This window comes from Mustela erminea, chromosome 8 (genome assembly GCF_009829155.1).
Source record: "Mustela erminea isolate mMusErm1 chromosome 8, mMusErm1.Pri, whole genome shotgun sequence".
Lineage (NCBI taxonomy): Eukaryota > Metazoa > Chordata > Mammalia > Carnivora > Mustelidae > Mustela > Mustela erminea.
This window is the reverse complement of record NC_045621.1, coordinates 13,778,474-13,806,089: the sequence shown is the minus strand read 5'-3', so window position 1 is coordinate 13,806,089 and position 27,616 is coordinate 13,778,474. Positions and strand designations below refer to the sequence as shown.

Below are 27,616 nucleotides of genomic sequence, written 5' to 3'. Positions count from 1 at the left end.
AAGGGGATCAACATAAGGGTCTGGAGTACCTGACTTGAGTCATGGGTACCAAGGGTACACAGACACAAAGGAAATTACAAAGACTGGCCATCGGAAGAAAATTATTTTTTTAACTTTTATTTATTTAAGTAATCTCCATACCCAACATTGGGCTCAAACTCTTGGCCCCAAGATCAAGATTTGCATGCTTCTCTTACTGAGCCACCCAGATACCCCTGGGAGAAAATTATTTGAGCCCTCTCCTTTTCTCCACTACTGTGGTGGGTGTGGTTGACTGTTCCTTACCGTAACTTCTCACAAGACTTTGAAGATCAAGTGATTCCTGACCAAGAAACAAAAGCAGAATCATCCCATCCCCCAGTGGATTCAGATGATAACTGGTAATAAAATCAGATACAACTCTAAGAGGACACATTGGAGGAAAACTAACCTGGGTTTATAAGGAATCGCACTAAGTTGGCATGCAACACACTTAAGTTACTTACAGGAAGGTCACTTGCTTGTAACATATCACTCTGCAATCACTACTACCTGAATAATGGGCACATTTGATTGGGAAAATGATTCTTCTCTGTTACTATGCTTCTGCACTATTAGGTTGGCTCATTAATAAATATGAGAAGTTCTGTTTGGAAAAAAAAAAAAGGAAATTATTGAAACCACAGTGGTTAAAAAAATAAAGTGGGTTATGGAAGAATTTGAGTAGTTCTACATTTTTAAGATTTGGTTAATTCTATATAGTGAGAGAACCATCAAGTTATCAAGTCATTGGATCAATTCAAGGAATACCTTTTCTTTTAAAACCATGCAGAATGGCAATATTCGACATCCGCAGAGTATCTTCTCATGTCAGTAAATCATATAAATTGTTAAAGGAAACAATTAGAAATAGTGTTCCTAAAGCTTTGTTCTGTTTTGTTTTTTTCAATAAGTAATCTCTACACCCAACATGGGACTCAAACTCAGAAGCTCAAGATCAAGGCGCATGCTCTACAGACTGAGCCAGCCAGGCACCCCTTACACTTTATGTTTTTAGATCCGCTATTGATTCTACTACTATGGTTCCGGGCTTCGAACAAATCATTTCATTTCTCTAGGCCTCAGTTCCTCATCTTTAAGATAAGTTTAGACTAGCCATCTTTGTTTCTCTCCCTATTATTTATTTGTATCACAAATTTCCCATTTTAGGATAATTACGTTTAATGACAGGTTTCATGTGTATCCTAAAGGACACAGCTGAAAACAACTATTTAAGAAAAAACCTTTCTACAGCATATTATTTTATATTAGTGGAAATATAGTGATTCTTTGTTTAAACTTACTCATGAAATAGGTGAACCTATTTGTATAATTTTGAGTCCTGAGTTATACAGTTTTATAGAAAAAAAAGTCACTGTTTCTTACATTTCTCTTCCCTTTTGTTTCATTTTTCTTCTCAATGTGTGTGATCCCCACTGTTCACAGCCAGAATATAGAAGCAAGTGATTTTTCCAGTTACATGCTAATTTGTGATCAAAATATATAATTCAAACTTTGTAATCTCCAGAGAGGTCAGAATCATCCTTTTTTTTTTTTAAGATTTTATTTATTGATTCGACATAGAGATCACAAGTAGGCAGAGAGGTAGGCAGAGAGAGAGAGAAAGAGGGAAGCAGGCTCCCTGCTGAGCAGAGAGCCTGATGCGGGGCTCAATCCCAGGACCCTGAAATCATGACCTGAGCCGAAGGTAGAGGCTTAACCCACTGAGCCACCCAGGCGCCCCCTGAATCACCCTTCTCAACTTATTGAGAAATACTATGACTTATGAAAGTTACTAATCAATCAACAACCATTTATTAAATATTTTTTGGGGTGTATAATATTGTATAAATGTTATATCAGTATTAACGTTTTTTAGAAGATTATTTTTAAATTTAATTTTTAAAAAAATTTTTTTTTAAATTTGACAGACAGAGAGCACTAATAGGCAGAGAGGCAGGCAGAGAGACAGAGAGAGGGGGAAGCAGGCTCCCTGACGAAGCAGAGAGCCTGGGATCACGACCTGAGCCAAAGGCAGAGGATTAACCCACTGAGCCACCCAGGCGCCCTAGAAGATGTTTTTAAAATGAGAGAGTACGTACATGCAAGACCGGGGAGGGAGAGGGACAAGCAGACTCTGCTGAGCATAGAGTTCCAGGGGGGGACTTGATTTCTCGACCCAAGTTCATGACCTGAGCTGAAATCAAGAGGTTGAAGCTTAACTGACTGAGCCATCCAGGTACCCCTCAGTATTAATTTCTAAAAGCTCTCTATTTCAGTATGATGAACATAACATAGTTATCTAATGTTGCCAAAAATGTGAGAAAAGCACAAGTTAGGGGGGCCTGGGTGGCTCAGTCAGTTGAGCATCTGACCCTTGGTTTCTGCTCAAGCCATGATCTCAGGGTGGTGAGATTGGGCTCTGTGTTCAGCACAGAGTCTGCTTAAGAGTCTCCCTCTCCCCCTGCCCTTCCCTACTATGTGCTTGAGTGTGAGCTCTCTCTCTCTTTCTCTCTCTCAAATAAATAAATAAATAAAATCTTTTTTTTTTTAAGTGAAAGTTATTTTTTAAAAAGTCAAAGTTACTTTTAAAAAGTGCAAGCCACCCAGGGGCACCTTAAGCGTCTGCCTTCTGTCTGGTCATAATCCCAGGGTCCTAGAATCAAGCCGCTTATGGGGCTTCCTGCTCAGCAAGGAGCTTGGTTCACCCTCTCCCTCTGCGTACTGCTCCCCTTACTTGTGTGCGTTCTCTCTCTATCAAATAAATAAATAAAATCTTTAAAAAAAAAAAGATACAAGTTATTTCTCTCTAATTATTTCATGTACAATTTTTTTTTAAGATTTTATTTATTTAGGAACGCCTGGGTGGCTCAGTCAGTTAAGCGTCTGCTTACAGCTCAGATCATGATGCCAGAGTCCTGGGATAGAGTCCCGCATCAGGGTCCTTGCTTGGCAGGGAGACTGCTTCTCCCACTGCCTGCTGATCCCCCTGCTCGTGCGCTCGCTCGCTCTCTCTCTCTCGGATAAATAAATAGATAAAAATCTTAAAAAAAAAAAATCTATGCCTAATGTGGGGCTTAAACTCATAACCCAGAGATCAAGATTTGCAATTTCTACCAACTGAGCCAACCAGGTGCCCCGTAATGTGTGAAAATTGTATTTCTCCAGAAAGATTTATAATATCAGGAAATAGTGACTATATCATATGCGGCTACCTACTCAGAAAATGTTCAATTGTCGCTGAAGTGAAAAGCCGGCCAATTGAGGACACAAAACAAGTAAAAAAAAACTGATCCTGCATAGGCTTATCTGAATCTCGAAAACAATTATAATAGAGTATATTTCTTTTAATCTAAGAAAACAATTATAATTGAGTGTATTTCTTTTACCGTGCATTCTACGAATGTCTGATACTTTTTCAATATTTTTTCCGGTTATTAAGCATATCCACATTTTTCTCACTTAGATGGCAAGGCTGTTGCATAAGCATTTGAAATGTACTGAAGTTAGAAAGCAAGGCTGTCTTATGGCCTTGCATTTTAGTTTTTCTGGCTTTTGATAAATATTTATCTGGCCTTTCAGAATGACCTCCAAATAATGGCACTGGACTATCTGCTTGTGGAAATTACACAAAGAATTTCAAGAGCAGCTGAAGCTACTGTAATACGCGTCCTCACAGCCTCTCCCATCTAAGATATATCCTTACTCATCCTTTTTAGAGGACCCTGGGACACAGAAGTATTCACACCAAAGCTTAATTTTTCTTTCTTTCTTTCTTTTAATCTTTCTTTCTTTCTTTTTTTAAAGATTTTATTTATTTATTTGACAGACAGAGATCACAAGTAGGCAGAGAGGCAGGCAGAGAGAGAGAGGGGAAGGGAAGCAGCCTCCCCGCTGAGCAGAGAGCCCGATGCAGGACTCGATCCCAGGACCCTGAGACCATGACCTGACCCGAAGGCAGAGGCTTAACCTACTGAGCCACCCAGGCGTCCTTTACTTTTTCTTTTTCAATCTAGACTCTTCCCTATCTTCCCTGATTAGATATTTAAACCTAAAATGTGATGTTTTTATTTTCCAAACACAAAACTAATTATGCATTTAACTTTGAACCTCTTTCATTTAAATGTATTCCTTTTCCCTTCAAGTAAAAGACTGATTTCAAAGCCTCCTTTGTGTTAGGAAATCAAATCATGCAACAAATTTTGGATAAAATCTTTTGTAAACGTTTGAAAAGCAAGATGACCACCCACTCTATTTTACAGAGAAATCCAAGTTTCAGTTCAAAAGTGTTTTTTTTTTTTAAAGATTTTATTTATTTTATTTGACAGAGAGAGAGATCACAAGTAGGTAGAGAGGCAGGCAGAGACAGAGGGGGAAGCAGGCTCCCTGCTGAGCAGAGAGCCCGATGCAGGGCTCGATCCCAGGACCCTGAGATCATGGCCTGAGCCGAAGGCAGCGGCTTAATCCACTGAGCCACCCAGGCGCCCCTCAGTTCAAAAGTGTTATTCAAAAACAAGGCTGATGTTGGACTGCTCATCTCAGGCATGTCTCTATCTCATCCACCATGAAGCCAGTACAGTATCTCTGGCATCTTTAATATACTTTTGCTTCAGAACCATCGTTTTTTTCAAAGATTTTATTTATTTATTTGATAGAGATCACAAGTAGTCAAAGAGGCAGGCAGAGAGAGGAGGAAGCAGGCTTCCCACTGAGCAGAGAGCCCAATGTGGGGCTCGATCTCAGGACCCTAAGATCATAACCTGAGCCAAAGGCAGAGGCTTTAACCTACTGAGCCACCCAGGCGCCCCTTCAGAATCATCATTGCCCACTACTGGCTAACTCATCACTCTTGGGGGAGATTGTTTTCCATTACATAGTTCTTATATTAATGAATTTTCTCAGTGTCTATCTGCTACTATCCAGCAGTTCTTTATATGCTTTTACTCTTCTTAAAGCACAGAATAAAAAAGTGAAGCTATCAGACTTGTAGGGGTTTTTTTTTCCTCTTTCAAATATTACAGAATAATCTTTCCATATTTCCAAAAATAAGCCTTCAGGAAAATGTGCCGAACACAAACTATTACTAGAATGGTTTCACAGCTAAGAATTACTCATACGCCTTCTCTTTGCCAAGTTTTTATGCAGAACATCTGTAAGAAATATTTGCCATTGTCTCGCCTTCCTACATTTCCCTGTAAGGATTGTTTTACCTTGACCACAAAGCTGTAGTGATGGAAAATGGGGAAACAGATGACAATATGATGAGGTGATTAGGCCAAGTAACAATTTTCTAGTTAGAAATTTCATGACAGGGGTACCTGGTTGGCTCAGTCGGTGGAGCATGTGATTCTTTTTTTTTTTTTTTTAAAGATTTTTAATTTATTTATTGACAGAGAGAAATCACAAGTAGATGGAGAGGCAGGCAGAGAGAGAGAGAGAGGGAAGCAGGCTCCCTGCTGAGCAGAGAGCCCGATGCGGGACTCGATCCCAGGACCCTGAGATCATGACCTGAGCTGAAGGCAGCAGCTTAACCCACTGAGCCACCCAGGCGCCCCGAGCATGTGATTCTTGACCCCAGAGTTGTAAATTCGAGCCTCATGTCAGATGTAGAGATTACTTAAAAACCAAACCCCAAAATAAATAAATAAATAAAATCTTAAACAAGGAAGTTTCATGACCAACGTCACATTTCTAGTTGTCCATTGTCTCACCTATTTCGGTATCATTAAGGACAATCTTATAGTATGACACCTAATTTCTTAGCTTTATGAACAAGGTCTTCAAAATCTTTCCAACTTTATCTCTCTTTTCTACCCCCTGGAGTCCAGACACATTCAGACCTCTTACAGTTCACTGACTTACCACGTCTTTTCCCAAATTTACCTCCTTTCTAATTAAAAAGAAAAGGGAGGAGGGGCCCTGCCATTTTCTACAGAGTATTCCCTCCACCTCCGGTACCTTTCCTTGCCCCTGCTCCAGGCATCTTCTGGTCTTTTTCTCTTTCTTTTTTTTTTTTTTTTTTTTCAAAATCCAACTTAATTGCAGGGTTAAGCATTCACCAATTCCCAGATCATCATTACCTGCCTTGTTTTTCGAGTTCCCAAAAAGCTTTGTTCACACTCCGGAGTAGCGTAAATTTCCTTTTCTATCTTTATTGTTTCTGATTTTAATTTGGGAGGGGAGAGGAGTCTGGGTGATTTTTTATTTTATTTTCTTCTTTATAGTTTTTGATACACTTTGGCTTCCTACAATGTATTATTTTTTAAATTAGAAAAAATATATTTCAAATGGCAGTTCCAGACAAAGAAAATTAAAACAAAAAAACAAAAAACAAAATACAAGTAGTCTTTGGTGTCCAGAACAAATACTATACTCAAGGTAAGGAAATGCAAAAAAATTTAAGCAAACTCTCTGAACATTATCAAAAAACAAATTACAGATGACACTTTATAATCAGCACTATACCCTAATATCTATTAAAAATCTTCTAGATATGTTAATATTCTATGTAATACTCTGGTTTATTACTGGTTGGACTTGTGACTATCTTTTTATTTTTAATTTTTATTTACTTATTAAGTTTTTATGTATTTTTTAAAAAGATTTTATTTTATTTATTTGACAGAGATCACAAGTAGGCAGAGAGGCCGGCAGAGAGAGAAGAAGGGAAGCAGGCTTGAGCTCACAACCCTGTGATCAAGACCTGAGCTGAAATCAAGATTAGATGCTTAACCAACTGAGCCACCCAGGCACCCCTATATTTTTTATATTTATTTTTTTCTATTTTATTGTATTATGTCATCTATGTAAGTCTCCTCAAGCCCTTCATGGCATAGAAAGAGGAATGGTTAAACAAACAAGTCAGGCACTAGAATTTTAATTGTCCCTGGCAGGATCCACCAGATTCACATATTTAGCTGGAATGGCAGTGCTGTCTTCAAGCAAAGGATCACGAAGACAGCAAATCAACTTACCAAGTGGCTAAAATGTATAGTATAAAAGAGCTCCTGGATGCAGTCAACACAAGTATGCCTGTCTGTAACAAACCATAAAAGAAATACAGAAGATTCTGATATGTATTTTCACCTCCTGTTCATTATAGAACTGGTGAAAATCTTTAGCTGCAAATGGCTAAGTCGTGTTTTCTGTTTTGATTTATCTTCTTGTGTAGTCCAATGCTGATTTTCTTTTATATGTTTTATATGTTTTATCTGTCCTTGAACTGTGCAGATCTGGCTGAAATGCAAGGTGACTTTTGATATCAATGTCTTTATTATTATTTGCAAAAGCAGTGATATTTTCTAAACCTGTAATTTCTGAATGCTAGCTTCAAATAGAGACTTTATCAATTGTATTACTGATGAGTCTTGGCCAGAGCTCTGCCCTGCAAATTTTCTGCAAGAGAACTGGTCTCCAGGGGCGCCTGGGTGGCTCAGTGGGTTGAAGCCTCTGCCTTCGGCTCAGGTCATGATCCCAGGGTCCTGGGATTGAGCCCCGCATCGGGCTCTTTGCTCAGCAGGGAGCCTGCTTCCTCCCCTCTCTCTCTGCCTGCCTCTCTGCCTACTTGTAATCTCCGTCTGTCAAATAAAATAAATAAAATCTTTAAAAAAAATTAAAAAAATTAAAAAAAATTAAAAAATGGTCTCCATTATATTTCATCTGCAGCATTAGTTAGAACCTTCCTGTCCATATCCCTGAAAGGTTTTTTCTGTTAAGCCAATTTTATCTCCCATTGTGAGGTCTACAATAGCATTTACACCATTGTATTGCAAATTATCTCTTTAGGAAGCCAAGAGATTATGAATTACTTAAGGCCTGGGACTTTAGACTCAGGATTTAGCATAAATCTGACACATATTAGGTCCTCAAAAAATACAGAACTTACTTGAATAAATAGGTGAGTGGAAATAAGGCATACTTTTTAAGTAGCAGAGAAAACAGCAGGAAATTTTCAGAGGAATTTAAGATATTAAAAGAATTTCCTAAACTAAAAGTGAAAATCCAATTTAAGAATGGACAAAGGCTCTAAATAGACATTTCTCCAAAGAAGATATGCAAATGACCAATAAAAATATGAAATGATGTTTGATTTCTTTAGCCATTAGGGGAATACAAATCAAAATCATTCACTAAGTTGGCTAAGATAAAAAAGATAGCCACTGGGTGGCTCAGTGGTTGGGCATCTGCCTTTGGCTCAGGTCATGATCCTGGGGTCCTGGGATTGGGCCCCGAAGCCAGCTGGCTCCCTGCTCAGCAGGGAGCCGGCTCTCCCTCTCCCTCTGCCCCTGTCCCTGCTTGTGTTCTCTCAGTCTCTCGGTGTCAAATAAATAAATATTTTTAAAAATTAAAATTAAAATAAAAAAGCATCAGAAGGATGTGGGAAATCAGAACCATGAGATATTGCTAAGAATGTGAAATGGTGGTTACTTTGGAAAATAGATTGACAGTTATTCAAAAGTTAAGCACTGATTTACCATATGACCCAGTAATTCCAATCCTAGGTATATACCCAAGAGAAATGAAAAAAGATCTACACAAATATTCATAGCAGCATTGTTCATTATAATCATAAAGAGGAAATAACTCAAATGTCCATTAACTGATAAATGAGTAAATAAATGTGGTATATCCATGCATAAAAAATCATCCATAAAATCACCCATAAAGGGCACCTGGGTGGCTCAGTGGGTTAAGCCGCTGCCTTCGGCTCAGGTCATGATCTCAGGGTCCTGGGATCGAGTCCCGCATCAGGCTCTCCGCTCAGCAGGGAGCCTGCTTCCTCCTCTCTCTCTCTCTGCCTGCCTCTCTGCCTACTTGTAATCTCTCTCTGTCAAATAAATAAATAAAATCTTTAAAAAAAAAAAAATCACCCATAAAAATTAATGGAGTAGTGATACATGCTACAACACCGATGAACCTTGAAATCCATACGTTGAGTGAAAGAAGCCGGTCACAGAAGACTACATATGGTATGATTCCATTTATGTGAAATGTCCAGAATTAGGCAAATCTAGAGACAGAAAGTAGATTAGTGGTTGCGGGGAGGGGAGGGAGATGGGGAGGGGGGCAGGGTTAGGAAGAGGAAGCAAGGAGTTGGGAATAAATCCAGAGTGACAAGTACTGGCTAAGGTGTTTCCTGCTGGGGCGATGAAAACATGCCAATATTGATCATGGTGATGCTTGCACAACTCTATGAGTACACTAAAAGCTACGGAGTTGTCCACTTTGAATGGATGAATTATACTGCAAATTATATCTTCATAAACCTTTTTTAAAAAAGGAACTGAAAGACATTTTACCAGTAACAATTACATTGCTAATCTTCTAACTTTCACTCCTTTTGCAGGTACTTTTTAAAATTTTATTTATTTACTTATTTTAAAGATTTTATTTATTTGAGAGAGCAAGAGCACAAGCAGCGGGAGCGGCAGTTAGAGGGAGAAATCAGGCTCCACACTGAGCAAGGTGCGCAATGCGGACTCCATCCCAGGACCCTGAGATCATGACCTGAGCGGACTGAGCCACCCAGGTGTCCCTGCAGGATACCTTTTAAGAACAAAACTATACACAAGAAATGTAGCCAATTCTTAAAGGAAAAATCTCTTAGTTCTTATACTAACCCTAGGAGGAAGACAAAATCAATGTGATGAAATTTGGATCATTTCCTTCTCATGGGCCTTGACCTAATATTATCAGTGTATTTATAAATAATGTGGTTTGTTGAAAACAATGCTTGAAATCTTAAGCTGTTTCAAGATATAGAAAGGGGAAAGAAAAAAAACCCTGAACCTACAAACTTTAGGCCTTAAAGTAAATATTAGAATTTGCTAGCTTTGCTTAGATTAACAGTGGCCTTACCATTCCCTTCAAAACTAACTCTTGCATAAGCAAGTAGTGTATCAAGCAAGAGAGAGAGGGGTGATAAGAGAAGAATTTCTTAAAAGAACAGTTTATGTGCACCCTGCTGAGATAGCATCTATCTGGTCACAGGTTTGTTTTAGTTTTTCTCAAACAACGGCCAGTCAGTAGCACCAACTATCATTCAGTCTCACGCAACAGTTACCGCAACCGAGATGATGGAACCTATAACCAATGGTACAAGTCCATTACAGTACCAAGCCTGGTCTCTGCGTCACCGAGGACTTCAGGACAAGGGCTAGAGAAAGAAAAATTAATGAGGTCAGAACGTAAAACAAATGACAAGAGAACAGTGAGTGAAGTCACCAGCTCACTAGGATATACTTAGAAAATCAGCTGAAGTCTGCAAGCATTTTTGCAAATAACATTACAGCAAGAATAGGAAGGTGTTTGGCTTCTAGAACAGTTCCAGGAGGATGGATTTATATGACTTGCTTTAACAATCAGTAAAGTGACATTTACTTAACTTTTACACCTTACAAACACTTTCACATCTATTTTTGGCATTTGAGCCTCCCTCCTGTGAGGTGGCTAGAGCAGTTAATACTTGTCACCTCATTACCATCGTACGAAACAACCTATATTGAATTCTTGCACAGGTAAAAAGGGATGTTTTGGCCCTACCTCTTTAATTCAATGAATACTTTGGGTCCCAGGGAAAAATCAACTTTCATGGAATATAAGAGCTAGAAAGAAATCTGACCATAGCAGCCGTTAAAAATGGACAGAATTTGGGGCGCCTGGGTGGCTCAGTGGGTTAAGCCACTGCCTTCGGCTCAGGTCATGATCTCAGGGTCCTGGGATCAAGTCCCGCATCGGGCTCTCTGCTCAGCAGGGAGTCTGCTTCCCTCTCTCTCTCTCTGCCTGCCTCTCTGCCTACTTGTGGTCTCTCTCTGTCAAATAAATAAATAAAATCTTAAAAAAAAAATGGACAGAATTTGACTAGGATATAAACCCGATGGCTGAAATGAATCTCACTGTAAAATGTACGTGGAAAAAGTTGATCTTGCACATAATTGTTTCCGTAGAAGAAAAATGAGGATAGAAAAAAATTGGACGTAGTTTTCACTGTTACTGCATAAAAATTTGATCAAGAATTAAATAGAGGGCGCCTGGGTGGCTCAGTGGGTTAAAGCCTCTGCCTTCGGCTCAGGTCATGATCCCAGGGTCCTGGAATCAAGGCCTGCTTCAGGCTCTCTGCTCAGCAGGGAGCCTGTTTCCCTTCCTCTCTCTCTGCCTGCCTTTCTGCCTACTTGTGATCTCTGTCTGTCAGATAAATAAATAAATAATCTAAAAAAAAAAAGAATTAAATAGATTAGTGCTCACTTTGGCAGCACACATACTAAAATTGGAACAATACAGAGAAAATTAGCATGGGCTCTGCACAAGGATGACACACAAAGTCGTGAAGCATTCATATTTTTTTAACTCTAGGAACAAACTGATGGTTGCTGGAGGGGAGGTGGCTGGGGGGCTGGGGTAACTGGGTGATGGGCATTAAGGAGGGCTCTTGATGGAATGAATGCTGGGTTTTATACGCAAGCAATGAATCACTAAACTCTGCCTCTGAAACTACTAATACACTATGTTAATTGATTTTAAATTTAAAAAAGAAAAAAATAATTTAAGAGATTATAACTGCTGTCTAAATGAGTATCTTCATAAATAGAGGTCAACATGGCAGCATAAAATCATGCACCTGATTCAAGTGGGGGAATCAAAAACAAAAAGGAGAACATGGCAAGATCAAATTGGTTTTTTTTTTTTTTTTCAAATTGGTTTTATTGACTTGATTTTTAAAATCCTGCCTGCCTTCTTACCTTATTTCACATGACTTGGGTAAGTCTCACCATCAGGCTCTCTCTTCATCTGTGAAATGAGAAGTGTGATGTTGTTGATTAAATGAGATACCATGAATAAAGCAGTTAGTATAGTAGTGGCACAAGTGAAGTATATTTTAGCTCTGCCTTTTCTAAGAATTTATTGTATCCCCTCAGAATGCCCGACCAGGATCTTTAAAAGCAGGTCTCCTTCATGAACAGGGATTTCTACAAAGAAGACATCCAAATGGCCAACAGACACATGAAAAACTGCTCCACATCACTCGGCATCAGGGAAATACAAATCAAAACCACAATGAGATATCACCTCACACCAGTCAGAATGGCTAACATTAACAAGTCAGGAAATGACAGGTGTTGGCGAGGATGGGGAGAAAGGGGAACCCTCCTACACTGTTGGTGGGAATGCAAGCTGGTGCAGCCACTCTGGAAAACAGCATGGAGATTCCTCAAAAAGTTGAAAATAGAGCTACCTATGACCCAGCAATCGCACTACTGGGTATTTACCCTAAAGATACAGATGTAGTGATCCGAAGGGGCACGTGCACCCCAATGTTTATAGCAGCAATGTCCACAATAGCCAAACTATGGAAAGAGCCTGGGTATTCATCAGCAGATGAACGGTCAAAAAAGATGCGGTATATATATATACAATGAATATTGTGCAGTCATCAAAAATATGAAATCTTGCCTTTTGCAACGAAGTGGATGGAACTAGAGGGTATTATGCTGAGCGAAATAAGTCAATCGTCAATCAGAGAAAGATATGATCTCGTATCTTTCTCTGATTGATATGGTCGTATCTCATATGGTCTCGCTGATATGTGGGATTTGAGAAACAAGGCAGAGGATCATGAGGGAAGAGAGGAAAAAATGAAACGGGACAAAACCAGAGTGGAGAACAAACCATAAGAGACTGTTGATCTCAGGAAACAAACTGAAGTTTGCTGGAGTGGAAGGGGGTAGAAGGGAGGGGTGGCTGCGTGATGGACACTGGTGACGGTATGTGCTATGGAGAGTGCTGTGAACTGTGTAAGTGACCTGTACCCCTGAAACAAGTAGTACATTCTATGTTAATAAAAAAAAATTTTTAAAGTAGGTCCTAGGGGCGCCTGGGTGGTTCAGTGGGTTAAAGCCGCTGCCTTCGGCTCGGGTCATGATCTCAGGGTCCTGGGATCGAGTCCCACATCAGGCTCTCTGCTCAGCAGGGGGCCTGCTTCCCTTCCCCTCTCTCTGCCTGCCTCTCTGCCTACTTGTGATTTCTCTCTGTCAAATAAATAAATAAAATAAATAAATAGATAAATAAAGTAGGTCCTAGTCACTAAACCACATTACTTCATCTGTAAGTATATTTCTTATAATTGACAAAATACCCAAAGCACATTTCTGATGGAACTATAAGAGAGCTTTACCTCTGTCTATATATTTCTTAAAAAATTTTTAATTTAGAAAATATTGTTCCAACCATCTATTGGGGTATAGAGTAAATTTAAAATGCTCCAAGGGTGCCTGGATGACTCAGTCAGTTAAGCATCTTTCTTTTATTTTAAAGATTTTATTTATTTGTTTGACACAGAAAGCAAGAGGGAGAAATAGAGAGCAAGCACCAGGAGAGGAACGGCAGGCAGGAGAGAAGCAGGCTCCCCGATGAGCAAAGAGATGATTCAGGGCTTGATCCTAGGACCCTGGAATCATGACCTGACCTGAAGGCAGCCCCTTAACTGACTAAGCCACCCAGGTGCCCCAAGCATCTGACTCTTAATCTCAGCTCAGGTTTTGATCTCGGGGTCTTGAGTTTAAGCCTGAAGTTGGCCCTATGCTGCCTGTGGAGAATACTTTAGAAGTTTTTAAAAGCTTTTTAGCTTTTTAGAAAGTATATTATATTTATTTAGATTATTTAGAAATAATTTTTTCTAATCATTTTAGAAATTATATTTATTTAGATTTTTTAGAAACTTACTTATTTTTTATTTAGATTATTTAGAAAGTATAAAAATAAAAATACCTATGTTTCTATGTCTAACAAAATGTTTGATGCATAAATAGCTGTTTAGTTTGGCAATCTACCCCAAAATTAGTTTAATCTCTTCTCAAAAAAGAAAACGTGGCCAATTAGGTAATGGTATTTCTGGTTTCACTAATAATATGAGGTACAGAATACTGGGAAATCATTCAGCCGATCAGCTTTATCATATGGAAAACAGACATAATAATACACCCCCACTTCAGAACTGTGAGAACTAATTAATATCTTTAAACTGCTTTGAAATTCCCATATGCAAAACAGCTAATCTGATCTTTATCTAGAGAGAAGGGTAAGGCATGTATGGGAAGACACTATTCACATAGAAGCTAAAATTGGCTCTTGCTTGAATTTCTACTTCGCAAGTATGTAATTTAGCAAAGGGAATGCTGTCATACATTTTTTTAAGTTTATTTATTTTTAAATAATCTCTACACCCAACGTGGAACTCAAATGTATGACCCTAGATCAAGAGTGACATGCTCCCACAAATGAGCCAGCCAGGCACCCCGTCATACAATTTTTAAAATACATGTTTCTGGGGAGCCTGGGTGGCTCAGTGGGTTAAAGCTTCTGCCTTCAGCTCAGGTCATGATCCCAGAGTCCTGGGGTCGAGCCCCGAATCTGGCTCCCTGCTCAGCGGGAAGCCTGCTTCCCCCCCACCCCCCGCCACCCTCTGCCTGCCTCTCTGCCTGCCTCTCTGCCTACTTGTGATCTCTCTCTCTGTGTCAAATAAATAAATAAAATAAAATAAAAATAAATAAAATAAAATACATGTTTTAAAAGCATTTAATACTTGTTCATCTTTTTCGTTATTTCATTCTTTGCATAGCGGTGATGTGATACCAACCACGATACACAAAGTACTCAGTTCAGTATTCAAATTCAGTATTCATACGTAGCACATACAACTCTTCTGTGTACTTATCCTATCATTTTTGAAAATCTTCCCTGCTTTTTCTGTAACCAAAATTATACAATTGTTAATTTTTTAAAGGTTTTACTTATTTGTCAGAGAGAGAGACAGAGCACAAGCAGGGGAGCAGCAGAGGCAGAGGGAGAAGCAGACTTCCTGCTGAGCAGGAAGCCCGATGTGTGTGCGTGTGCATGTGCGCTCTCTCTCTCTCTCTCTCTCACAAATTCTCTCTTTCAAAAAAAAAGGAAAAAAAAGAGTGAGTGTCTCCTTAGCTACTGTGCCCTAGGCCTAGGCCCTGCCTCTAGTCTCAGTCCCTCCTAAACCTGCTGTTTATTTTTCCCAATTAATTTATATTCCTATATAGAAATATCTTTCAGTGGCTGCAAAATCTCCATTAATGAACAGATCATAACTTATTTGCCCAACCACCCTTTGAAGAACATTAATTTCTAATTTTCCAGTGAGCATCCTTGCTATATAAATCTGTGCCTACTTGTGTGGGAATTTCTGTGCTAAATTTCTTTTTTTTTTTTTTAAGATTTTTATTTATTTGACAGAGAGAGAGAGAGAGCACAAGTAGGTAGCAAGCAAGCAGAGGGAGAGGAGGAAGCAGGCTCCCCGCTGAGCAGAGAGCCTGACGCAGGGCTCGATCCCAGGACCCTGAGATCATGACCTGAGCCAAATGCAGAGGCTTTAACCCACTGAGCCACCCAGGTGCCCCGAACCATTGTCTTTCAATTAAATATCCTAGAATTGTTTACAAATTCACATGATTTTAGAAGTTTCTTTACTTTATGTAAAATTATAAGTACAGCTTACCTGTAAACAACATGGGGATTAGGGGCGCCAACCCTGCACAGTCAAAAAATCTGCATGTAACTTCGACTCCCCAAAAACTTTACTAATAGCCTGCTGTTGGCTGGAAACCTTACTGATAACACAGTTGACAAATACATATTTGCATGCTATATGTGTTGTATACTGTATTTTTACAATAAAGTAAGCTAGAGAAAAGAAAACGTTAAGAAATCATAAGGAGGGATGCCTGGGTGGCTCAGTTAATTAAGCGACTGCCTTCGGCTCAGGTCATGATCCTGGAGTCCCAGGATCGAGTCCCACATCGGGCTTCCTGCTCAGCAGGGAGTCTGCTTCTCCCACTGACATCTTCTTGTCTCATTCTCTCCCTCTCAAATAAATGACCCAAATCTTTCAAAAAAGAAATCATAAGGAAGAGAAAATACATTTATAGTACTGAACTGTATTGAAAAAAAAGTCCATGTACAAGGGCACCTGCAGGGGCACCTGGGGGGCTTAGTTGGTTAAATGTCTGCCTTCAGCTCAGGTCATGATCCCAGGGTCCTGGGATGGAGTCCTGCCTTGGGGTCCCTGCTAAGCAGGGAGTCTGCTTCTCCCTCTTCCTCTGTCCTTCTCCCCTACTTGTGCTCTGTCCCTCTCTCTCACTCTGCTCTCTCTCTCAAATAAATAAAGTCTTTAAAACAAAAACAGAAACAAACAAACAAAAAAACCAAAACAAGGGCACCTGCACAGTTCAAACCTGTGTTATTCAGTGGTCAATCGTGTACTGTTAGCTCACCTTACGTTCAGTGTAATTTTAATGCACTGAAAATAAAGACTGAATGGAACACACCAAAAAATATTAGCAGTAGTTACCTTCAGGTAGTAGTTTCATTGGTTATTTTTAATTTTCTTCTTTAAATTTTCTACTTTCCAAATTTTCTAGATCTTAGTTTTATAATCTATAAAATCTTAGTTTTATAATAAAAATTTAACATATTTTCAAGTATAGAAAAAGGAAATCTGACAAAAATTGAGATATTTTATTAAAAATTCCACCTCAAAGAAAATGAATCAAATACTACCACACTTCTCTTTAACACCAACTACTAGAAGACGACGTGAAAAAATAACCACCAGAAACTGAAGGAAAATGATTGTGATCCCAGAATCCTACAACCAGCTCGGCTGTTTTTCATATGTAATACAACAGAAAGTATTCTCATGTATTCTTCATTCTTTCAAGAACCTACTAAATAGGAGTGCCTGGGTGGCTCAGTGGGTTAAAGCCTCTGCCTTCGGCTCAGGTCCTGATCTCAGGGTCCTGGGATCGAGCCCCGCATCGGGCTCTCTGCTCAGCAGGGAGCCTGCTTTGCCCTCTCTCTCTGCCTGCCTTTCTGCCAACTTGTGATCTCTGTCAAATAAATAAATAAGATCTTTAAAAAAAGAACCCCCTAAATATACTGTGTAAGTTTTGTAAAACGATATTACTCAGAGAAATACTCTAGCTGACCTCCAAATGATTTAACTTAGAAAAAGCTATGATAAAATAAAAGGAAGTAAACAATGATCAAATAATACAGTTACATATGTGGAATTTAAGAAACCAAACAGAAGAACGTAGGGGAAGAGGGAGAAAAGAGACCGGGGGTGGTGGGGGGGTGGGGAACAAACCATAAAAGACTCTTAGCTATATCTCAAGCTGAGGGTTGATGGCGGGAGGAGGGAGGGGGTGGGCTACATGGGTGATGGGTATTAAGGAGGCTACTTGTGAGGTGTGAATGATGAATCACTATGTTCTACACTGAAAACCAATTTTACCATATATGTTAACTAATTAGAATTTAAATTAAAAATCGAAATAAAAGGGGCGCCTGGGTGGCTCAGTGGGTTAAGCCGCTGTCTTCGGCTCAGGTCATGATCTCAGGGTCCTGGGATCGAGTCCCGCATCAGGCTCTCTGCTCAGCGGGGAGCCTGCTTCCTCCTCTCTCTCTCTGCCTGCCTCTCTGCCTACTTGTAATCTCTCTCTGTCAAATAAATAAATAAAATCTTTTAAAAAAAAACGAAATAAAAAAATAATACAGAGTTAAACCCCAATGAATTAAAATTTAAAAAAATATTGAAGGGACACCTGGGTGGCTCAGTTGGTTGACCATCTGACTCTTGACTTCAGCTCTGGCGGTTTTGATCTCAGGGTGGGGAGTACAAGACCTATACTGGGTTCCATGCTGGGTGTAGAGCCTACTTAAAAAAAAAATTTTTTTTCAACTAAATTTTCCCATCTATTTATTCAAAAGTTTTTTGAGAAGAAGAAACCAGGACTCTGCTCCCTGTCAGGCATTTTTAATCAAGGTTCTCTCTTGGCACATAACACCTACTTACTTGAGAAATTTTCATCACCAAGCAGAGGTGGGAAGAAGTGAGCCCTGGGGTGTTTGGGCTGCACACTATAGCGTGATCAACTGACTTCAGTGACTCAAGCCAAGTAATAAACAAAGAGTGAGCCTGAATGTCTGTGCAGGACCCAACTTGATGGGGAATCAAGGGAATTCAAAAACAATCATCCAACATTACATGGTATGGGCCTTTGTTTTTCAGAACACTGTAATTTTTCACAGTGTTTGCCTTGAGCTTGCTGTTATTGGATATATCCTTTCCTGAGGATTCTTTCGAAAGTCTCTCATCATGTCACCCTGAGGGTCATATTTGTTCCAGAAGTGCAATGAAAAGCGTGCTAGACAGAGTCGAGATGCCTGGATTTTAGTCCAGCTCTGCTAGTGAGGAGAGTGATCCTTCAGCTTGCAATCAAAACACCCTCTGAGCCTTCGTATCCTTATTCCTTGCTACTTCAATCGGGGTTAAATAAATTAATGGAGGCCAAAATTCTTTGAACATTCTAAGATGCTATATAAAGGCAAAACAGGATTGTTACTGTTTTACTTTGAAATCACCATGATTGAATCAGTCTTGATTGCTTAGTGCCCTTTATTTGCCCTCAAGATCAGTATCAGTGTCAGTTCTACTGTTATCATGTATTGAAAACATCTCAGAGTCTAGGCCGTACCACCCTGAACGTGCCCGATCTCGTCTGAAAACGTATCAGACATTTTCTGAGCTTTAAGCCAGAGCATACCTAAGAAGAGTTATCTTAAGCACTTCCACTTCTAACCTTTTTTCCCATTTTTCCAGGAACCAGAATTCTTATGCTACCCTGAAACTTCCAATCAATTGGTAAAATAAATCAATAGACTTACTTATATTAAGATGATAGTATTGGGGCACCTGGGTAGCTCAGTCGGTTGGGCAGTCGTCTTTGGATTTCGGCTCAGGTCACGATCCCAGCATCCTGGGAGAGAGCACTGTGTCAGGATCCACTCTCAGCGGGCAGTCTGCTTGGAGGCTCTCTCCCACCCCCTCGGACCCTTCCCCCCCACTGCCTGCGCACACTCTAAAATAAATAAATAAATCTTTTAAAAAATGTTAGCATTATCCCTGTGTTATCCGTAGCGGTGTATTTCTATTTCAAAAGAAGTATCTTATAATTAGAGTGCATGCTATTCTCTCCACCTAGAAAAACCTTTGTGCTTACCAGCGAAAATTCTGTTGGCCCTTCACATTGCAGTTATCCGGCCACTTTCCTAGTGAAACCTTTCTACATTTTCCTAAGAGTTGCCGCTCCCTCCTGTGAATCCCATCACCCTTTGCACATACCTCTGTTACGTTTGTTCTGTTAAGGGTTGGCACTTGAGTTATGATGGGAACATTTGTATATGACACAGCCGCACCGGGGCTCCTGGAGGTGAACAGAGTAGAGGTGTTAGCCGGGAAGCCTCCGAGGGGTCGGCAGAGCTGGGACACAAGGAAAGGAGATTGTAGTAAAGTTTAGTGCAGAGGTGTGAGCCTGGTAAAAGAGATGATTTTACTGTTTGATTTTTTTTTCAAAGATTATTTGAGAGAGACTGCGCATGTGTAGGAGCAGAAGGAAGGAGTAGAGGGAGAAGCAGACTCTCTTCTTCAGACACCCTAAAAAAGGGGCTCCTGGGTCTCTCAGTTGTTGGGTGTCTGCCTTCAGTTCGGGTCATGATCCCAGGGTCCTGGGATCCAGCCCCACGTCGGGTTCCCTGCTCAGCGGGAAGCCTGCTTCTCCTCTTCCACTCCGCCTGCTTGTGTTCCCTCTCTCTATGTCTCTCTCTTTCAAATAAATAAATAAAATCTTAAAAAAAAAAAAAAGGATATCTGATACTCCTCAAATCACATTGCTAAGGACAGTTCCTATATAATGACACTCCTGTTTGGTATCCTCTGGGTCCTCTACGGGGAAAAATAGGATATTCAAGACCAAAAGCTTTAGATAAATATTTAAACATCTCTCTCTTTTACATGCCTTGCTTCATGTAGTTAGTGTGAGAATCACATGAAATAGAACCAAAGAATATTAAAGCTGTCAGTACCTTAGACACCAGCTCGTCCAAACCCACATTTTACAGATAACAAAACTGAGGCCCAGAGAACTTAGGACATGTTGAAAACTAAAGGACATGGAGGTGGCTGAAGGGGTCTAGAACACAGACTTGGCAGTGTGGCACTTTCACCCTCTAGACTTCATTGTCTCATTCATACGCAAAGTACTTAAAAAATATATAGCTTCTTGGGACACCTGAGCAGTCTGTTAAATGTTTGATGCTTAATCTCAGCTCAGGTCTTTTTTTTTTTTTTTTTTTTTTTTTAGATTTATTTATTTATTTATTTATTTGACAGAGAGAGAGACAGCGAGAGAGGGGGAGAGGGAGAAGAAGAAGCAATCTTCCGGCTGAGCAGGGAGCCCCATGCAGGGCTGGATCCCAGGACCCTGGGATCATGACCTGAGCAGAAGGGAGCTGCTTAATGACTGAGCCACCCAGGCACCCTCAGCTCAGGTCTTGATCTGAGTTCTGAGTTCTAGCCCTGAGTTGGGCTCCATGCTGGGTGTGGAGCCTACTTTAAAAAAATCTGTATCTATATATCTACCTCAGGGTCATGAGATCAAGCCCCCCGTCTGGCCGTCTGGCTCTGTACTCAGAACCTCCTTGAGATTCTCTCCCTCCCTCTCTGCCCCTGCCCCTGTCCCTTCTTTGGTCCCCCAACCCTGCTCATATCCATGCTCTTTCTCTCTCAACAAAACATGTTAATTAATCAATTAATTTAAACATCTTTTAAAGCAGATTTTATGTATTTATTTATTTTATATTGATTTTATACTTACATATATTTATTTTACATTTTAGAGAGAGAGAGTGGGTGGGGGCGGGGAGCAGCGGAAAAGGGAGAGGAAGAAGAAAAGAACCTCAAGTAGACTCCTTAATGTTAAGTAAATGCTCCCTCTTTCAGGAGGTGAGCCTGATCTCTCCCCCTCTCCCTCTCCCAATCCTCCTCCACCTGTTTTTTTGTTTTGTTTTGTTTTGGTTTGGGTTTTTTAGGGGGGTTTTGGTGGGTTTTTTTTTTTTTTTGGTGGGGGGAGGTTGGGCTCTACCCCCAAAGTGGGGCTCAGACTCCAATGTGGACATCAAGATTTGCATGGTCCCCCAACTAAGCCAGCCAGGCACCCCTTCCACCTTTTTGAGAATAGGTTAGACTTACTGACTTGCTTCAGAAGAACAGATTACAAAAAGGGTGAAATAGTAACTTTACAGTGGAGAACCTGGCAAAATCTGCCATAAGCAGGTGATGACGCTTAGCTTCACTGGTGATGCCATGTACTGTCTCCCACCTCTGATACTATGAGCCGGGCATTTCGAGTTTGAGGTGTTCTTTCCCCGAACCCTTAACTCCAATCGAATTGTGAGAAAAGTATCAGACCATCCTGATCTGAGGAACAGTCTACAAAATACTCCTCAAAACTCAGGTCATCAAAAACTAAGGACAGGCACCCAGCTGGCTTAGTCAGCAGAGCATGCGACTCCTGATCTCCAGGTCAGGAGTTTGAGCCCCACGTTGGGCATAGAACTTACTTTTTTTTTTTTTTTAAGATTTTATTTATTTATCTGATAGAGAGAATGATCACAAGTAGGCAGAGAGGCAGGCAGAGAGAGAGAGGGGAGATCAAGTTCCATGTGGAACAGAGAGCCGGATGCAGGGCTCGATCCCAGGACCCTGAGATCATGACCTGAGCCAAAGGCAGAGGCCCAACCCACTGAACTACCCAGGTGCCCCCATAGAACTTAATTTTAAAAAAATTTGGGGGCACCTGGGTGGCTCAGTGATTTGAAGCCTCTGCCTTCAGCTCAGGTCATGATCCCAGGGTCCGGGGATCGAACCCCGCATCGGGCTCTCTGCTCAGCAGGGAGCCTGCTTCCCCCTCTCTCTCTGCCTGCCTCTCTGCCTATCTGTGATCTCTGTCTGTCAAATGGATAAATAAAATCTTTAAAAAAAAAAAAAGATGTTAACAGGAAACTGGATGAGGGGTGTGTTGGCACTCCGTACTATCTCTGCAACTTTTCCATAAATCTAAAATTATTCCAAAGTTAAAACTTTTATTTAAAAAATTCTTAAAGGGGTTCCTGGGTGGCTCAGTGGGTTAAGCCTCCACATTCAGCTCAGGGCACGATCCCAGGGTCCTGGGATCGAGCCCCGCATCGGGCTCTCTGCTCAGCGGGGACCCCGCTCTCCCTCTCCCGCTCCCCGTTTTTGCTCCCTCTGTCAAATAAATGAATAAAACCTTTAAAAATATTTTTAAAAAACATAAACATAAAATAAATAAAATAAAAAATTCTTACAGAAAATAGGAGAAAAGGTAATTCTTGGTAGGAGCGATGGGCTGTAAAATACACTTTTAAATAAGTTATTTCCCGTTGAATGTGGCCCCTCCCAAGAGACAGAGACCATGAGGGTGAGGTGAGGTGCCCTTCATTTTATTGACTGTGTTTTAGGGCAGAAGGTATTAGCATTTTGTCTAGGAACACCAGGCTCAGCATTTACGAGGAAATTTTTAGAATGTTCACATAAGCAACATAAGGACCTGCCTGTCCTTGCCTGCGGCTTTATTCATCTGTCCCTGTTTTCTGGGAGAAGCTGTGGCTTTGACATCTAAAGGAACATTTTCCCACTGATTTTTCATGCTAGCCTGGGACCTCTGAGAGCCAAGGAGTTGAGCCCTCCAGCAAGCTCTGAATTGGGGGAGGGCCCGCAGGGGAGTGATTAGAAAGAGCTTTCCGCATTGACCCGTCCTGCCGTCCTGCCCTCCGCTTGGCAGCACAAGTACAAAGTTCTGAAGATAAAAGCCTTCCATTAATACCAAACCAATGGAAGTCCAAGAGATTTCTTGAGTATAGTTAGGTCATAACCACAGTTTCTTTTTGTTTCTTTGTCTCTTTCTTAAAAACATGTTTATGAATCAAAGTCAGGATTTCGGCTCCCTTGGGCCACTTTCCAGCTTCTATACTCTAGAAGAGCAGCAAAGATTGCAATGCAGTTTTAAAGGTTCCCAAGGATGAGTAGAAGCAAATGCCTTACTTAACCCCTGACCGTTCTTTTTCCAGCTTCCAAGGGAAAGCAGTAGGGACACAGTAGAAACTGTCTGTTCCTCCGGTCCAACATCGCTGTTCTGTACTTCAGAGACACCCACTTTCCTCCCTCACCGTTCACCAAGCGGTCCCCAATGCACTGAGGGATTCACGTTTATACCCGGACCGCATCATCAACACCATTACACTTCCTTCACTAATGTGCTCTCTGGCAATGCTCTCCTTCCTCCCTTGGTAACGTATTCACTCAAAAGCTATTTATTGAGCACATCCTTTTTTCCTGAATCAGGTGCAGGAGGTGGGGTGATGTTCAAGACAAACCAGATCCTGCCCTCAGGGGATTTACCGTCTACAGGATACAGAACGCAGATCCTGACAGTCCGGGGGAGATGGGTGAGAGAAATGTTAGAAAGGTGGTTGGGCAAGGCTGAGATCAAAGAACAAAAGGAAAGGAGATGGGGCCAGAGAGATACTCAGGGTCCGCCTCTCAGGGACCACGGAGGTCCTAATGAGTCTTCATTTCCGTGTCATGGAAGTCATTAGAGAGTTAGTCACAAGCAGGAAATTAACAAGATCCGCTCACTTTTCTTGCAAGGCGGTAGCTCTTCCTGTTACCCTTTACACACATTCACAATTGTTTATCTTTTGCCCTAATTCATTTTCTCTCCCATCTTGTAAAACCTCTTCTATCTTGCAAAATAAAAATATCAACAACAATCAAAAAATCATGGAACATTATATCAAAAAACAAACAACAACAAAAACTCCAAAAACAAAAACAAAAAAATAATAAACCCAACAAAAGCCCCTCCCTAGACTCCATTTCCCCTTCCAACTGCTGACCTCACTCTTCTCTGGCAGTTTCTCCATGTCCTTTCCTCCAGGCTACCTTCCCTCTGCCTACTTGGCTCACCTTTCCCTTGGCTAACACCTGTTTCTTCAAGTCTCAGCTTAAAAGTTCCTTCCTCAAGGAAATGTTCCTGAACCTCTGAGTTGGAAAATCTCTTGGTTTGTGTTTTCCTAGAGTACTGTACTGTCCCATTACATCATTCCTCATACCTTATTGTCTGTGTTCTCCTCATGCTCCATGAATACACTGTTTTTCTTTTTTTTAGATTGAAGTTTTTTTATTTATTCATTTTTTAGTAGGTTGTATGCCCAACATGGGGCTTGAACTCACAACCCCAACATCAAGAATCACATGCTTGGGGCGCCTGCATGCCTCAGTCAGTTAAAGAGTCTGCCTTCGACTGGGCTCCTATCACCCCTGAGGATGCAGTGCCCCCCAGGACCTTTGACACCTGGGGATCTGAGAGGCCCTGGTTTGGATGTCTCTGGACCACCACCCCTGCCCCAAGACTGTTTCTTCCTCCACCCTCCCTCTTTCAAAAAAAAAAAAAAAAAAAAAAAAAAGAGTCTGCCTTCGGCTCAGGTCATGATCCCAGGGTCCTGGAATCGAACCCTGAGTTGGGCTCTTTGCCCAGCAGGGAGCCTGCTTCTCCCTCTCCCTCTGCCTGCCACTTCCCCCCACTAGCGCTCTCTCTATCTCTGTGTGTAAATAAATAAATACAACCTTAAAAAAAAAAAAAAAAAAAAAACTCATGCTCTACCAGTCGAGCCAGCCAGGCGCCCAGAGACTGTTTTTCTAGTTCGCTGCTATCTCCCCAGCATCTGACATGGAGCCTGAAGCTAAGCCTGTACCCAAGAAATAATCGCTAAATGGACGTACATCTGATCTTCAGGCATTTGGTAGCTCACAAGGCCAATATATGGTTGAGGTGACGAGTGTTACTTGGAATCCTGAAGGTTTCAGTTGACTCCGCATATGGGTTGTTCAATTAGGACACGTACAGCAGGTAAGGAAGCTGCCCCAACAGCAGTGGACGCAGGAGAGCGGCCGACTGGCTGGCTTTGAGCCGCCTTCTCAGGGGTAGCTGACTCCCCACCCGGGGTGTCTTCAACAGTCTACATGGGCCCATTCCAGTGCGGGGGCCTCTGTCTGGTTCAGGCCTTCATTCCCTAGCAGAAGTTTTGGGGTCACAGTTGGGCCTCAATTTTACTCTCTCTGGAGTGGGGGTTTATGCCCAGGCCCTCACTTCCACCAGACCGCAGGGGTTCATCCTCCTGGGAAACCTCCTCTTCTCTTTGACCCTCGTCCTCACTGTGGAGGCTTGAGTATGGACAGCAGCAGCCAAATGCCCTAAAAGTTAGGACTCTGAAGTCACTTAGCCTGGGTCACATCTCAGCCCTTATACTTTCTAGCTCTTGTGGCCTTGGACCAATTACCTAACTTAGCATCTAAGCCTCCCTTTCCTCTTCTGATACACACGCCTCACTCAGAGTGCTGGGGTAGGAGTCAGAGACATCAGGAAAACCAAGCTCTCAGCACAGTGCCTGGCCCACAGCGAGCGCTCGGTGAACGTTCCCTGTTATTAATACAGCAGAGTATGAGAGCAGACCTGTTATCTGGGGACACTTCCTCTCTCCAGGGAGCCTCAGACCCTAAGGAGAAGGCACCAGTGTTAATGGAGATTAATTACCCACTTCCGAATAGTCCTTAGATTCGAAATTACAAGGTACACTCAACATCAGACACCTCCACCTCCACAACCAGCTCACTTTAAAGATCTTATTTGTGGGGCGCCTGGGAGGCTCAGTGGGTTGAGCCTCTGCCTTCAGCTCAGGTCATGGTCTCGGGGTCCTGGGATCGAGCCCCACATCGGGCTCTCTGCTTAGTGGGGATCCTGCTTTCCCCGCCCTCTCTCTCTGCCTGCTTACTTGTGAGCTCTCTCTCTGTGTCAAATAAATAAATAAAATCTTTGGAGGAAAAAAAGATTTTACTTGTAAGTAATCTGTCCACTCTATGTGGGGCTTGAACTACCAACCTCAAGGTCAAGAGTCGCACACTCTACCGACTGAGCCAGCCAGGTGCCCCCATAGCTAATTCATTTTAGAGCTGGGCTCCAAAGGTACCTTCTGGCTCTGGAATTCAACTTTCAGGTACAGAAGCCTGACTTCATAGGGACCAAGGCTGGCTTTTCAGGAGCAGCTTTTTTTGGTTTCCCTGACAATGCTAACTCTCAGATGTCCAGTGAGTAGCAAAATATTAGCTGGCAGTGACGCTGCCCACTCTACACGGAGAGCGTGATGTAAAGACTCTCTTTTGTTCTTGGGGCAGGCGGAGGGAGAGAGTGGAAGAGAAGGAAGTGGGGGGAGGGGCGGAGGGAGAGAGAAACTCCCAAGCAGGCTCCATACGTAGCATAGAGCCCGATGCAGGTCTTGATCTCATGACCCTGAGATTAGGACCCAAGCCGAAATCAAGAGTCAGATGCCCAACTGACTGAGCCACCCAGGTACCCCAAGACTCTTTCTGAAATAAACATGTTTTATATTTGCTTAAGAATAAAAAAAGTCATATTTATGTTTTAGAAAGAATGGGTCAGAGTGTAACTAATCTGACTTCTGGAAGAAAAGAGCTAACCAGGGAGTTAATGACCCATGGGATGGTGGGGAGGGAAAACCAGGGCCAGGAATGCCACGGTTTATAAAAGGCAGTAGGTATTAGTAAAGCAGGTTTAGAGGAGATAAAGAAACACTTTTGGCATACAGTGAATTTGAATCGCCCATGAGACATCCAAATGACTCAACTGAATATATAAAACTTATAAATAGGGATGGTCATAGGAAAAATTCTGGAAGGACACACACCAAATTTTTAACAGTTACCCTCTCTGAGTGGCAGGATTACAGGTGATTTGAGTTCTTTAGTACGTAATTTTTTAAAAAGATGTATCTATTTATTTATTTGTGTATTTATTACATAATCTCTACCCCCAAGGTGGGTCTTGAACTTGCAACCCAAGATCAAGAATCACACGCTGCAGGGCACCTGGGCGGTTCAGTCAGTTAAGCAGTTCAGGTCACCAGCTCATGGTTGTGAGATCAAGGCCCACATGGGGGTCTGTGCTCAGCACAAAGTCCGCTGGAGATTCTCTCCTTTTCCCTCTCCCTGTGCCCTCCTCTGCTCGCTCAGGCTCGCTCTCTCTCTCCCTCGCACATAAATAAATAAATAAATAAAATCTTAAAAAAAAAAAAACCCAAAAAGAATGGCACGCTCCATCAACTGAATCAACCAGATGATTTAGCATATGATTTTTTTTTCTGTGATGACCCATGTATTAGTTTTGTATAAAAGAGACATGGCGGGGGCTCCTGGTTACGGTCAGAAGAGCATGCAACTCTGGATAGCTGGGTCACGAGTTTGAGCCCCACGTTGGAGGTAGAATTTATTTTTTACTAACAAGGAGCCATAGGAGATTATCTTGAGGCCCCCCTGTGTTACTCAAGGCACCTATCCTAAACTGCTTGCTCGCCCTACCTCCCCACTTCATTTCTTGTCTAGTCAACATTTCCCTGGATTCTGGCCTCAAGCTTTTTTTGCCCGCATAGGGATTCCTTTAGCCTTCAGACCAGACTCCAAGCAGTCTCCTTGGCCTTGCCACTTGTTTCTCTCTTCTGGCATGGTTTGGGCTTTCCCTCTAGCCACGGTGCTGCTGGACATGCTGATTAACAGAGAAGCGTGGGTACACGGCCAGATGCTCTTCCC

The 27,616-nt window shown here is 41.6% G+C and overlaps 2 non-coding genes across 2 annotated transcripts; both read left to right on the top strand.

The window, feature by feature from the left end:
• The first annotated feature begins 11,254 nt into the window (after nt 1–11,254).
• On the top strand, nt 11,255–11,361 carry LOC116597956. The gene has a single exon (XR_004288870.1). It is a non-coding gene; the product is annotated as a U6 spliceosomal RNA (small nuclear RNA).
• A 12,885-nt stretch (nt 11,362–24,246) lies between these two features.
• On the top strand, nt 24,247–24,330 carry LOC116598016. The gene has a single exon (XR_004288926.1). It is a non-coding gene; the product is annotated as a small nucleolar RNA SNORD88 (small nucleolar RNA).
• The last annotated feature ends 3,286 nt before the right edge of the window (nt 24,331–27,616 follow it).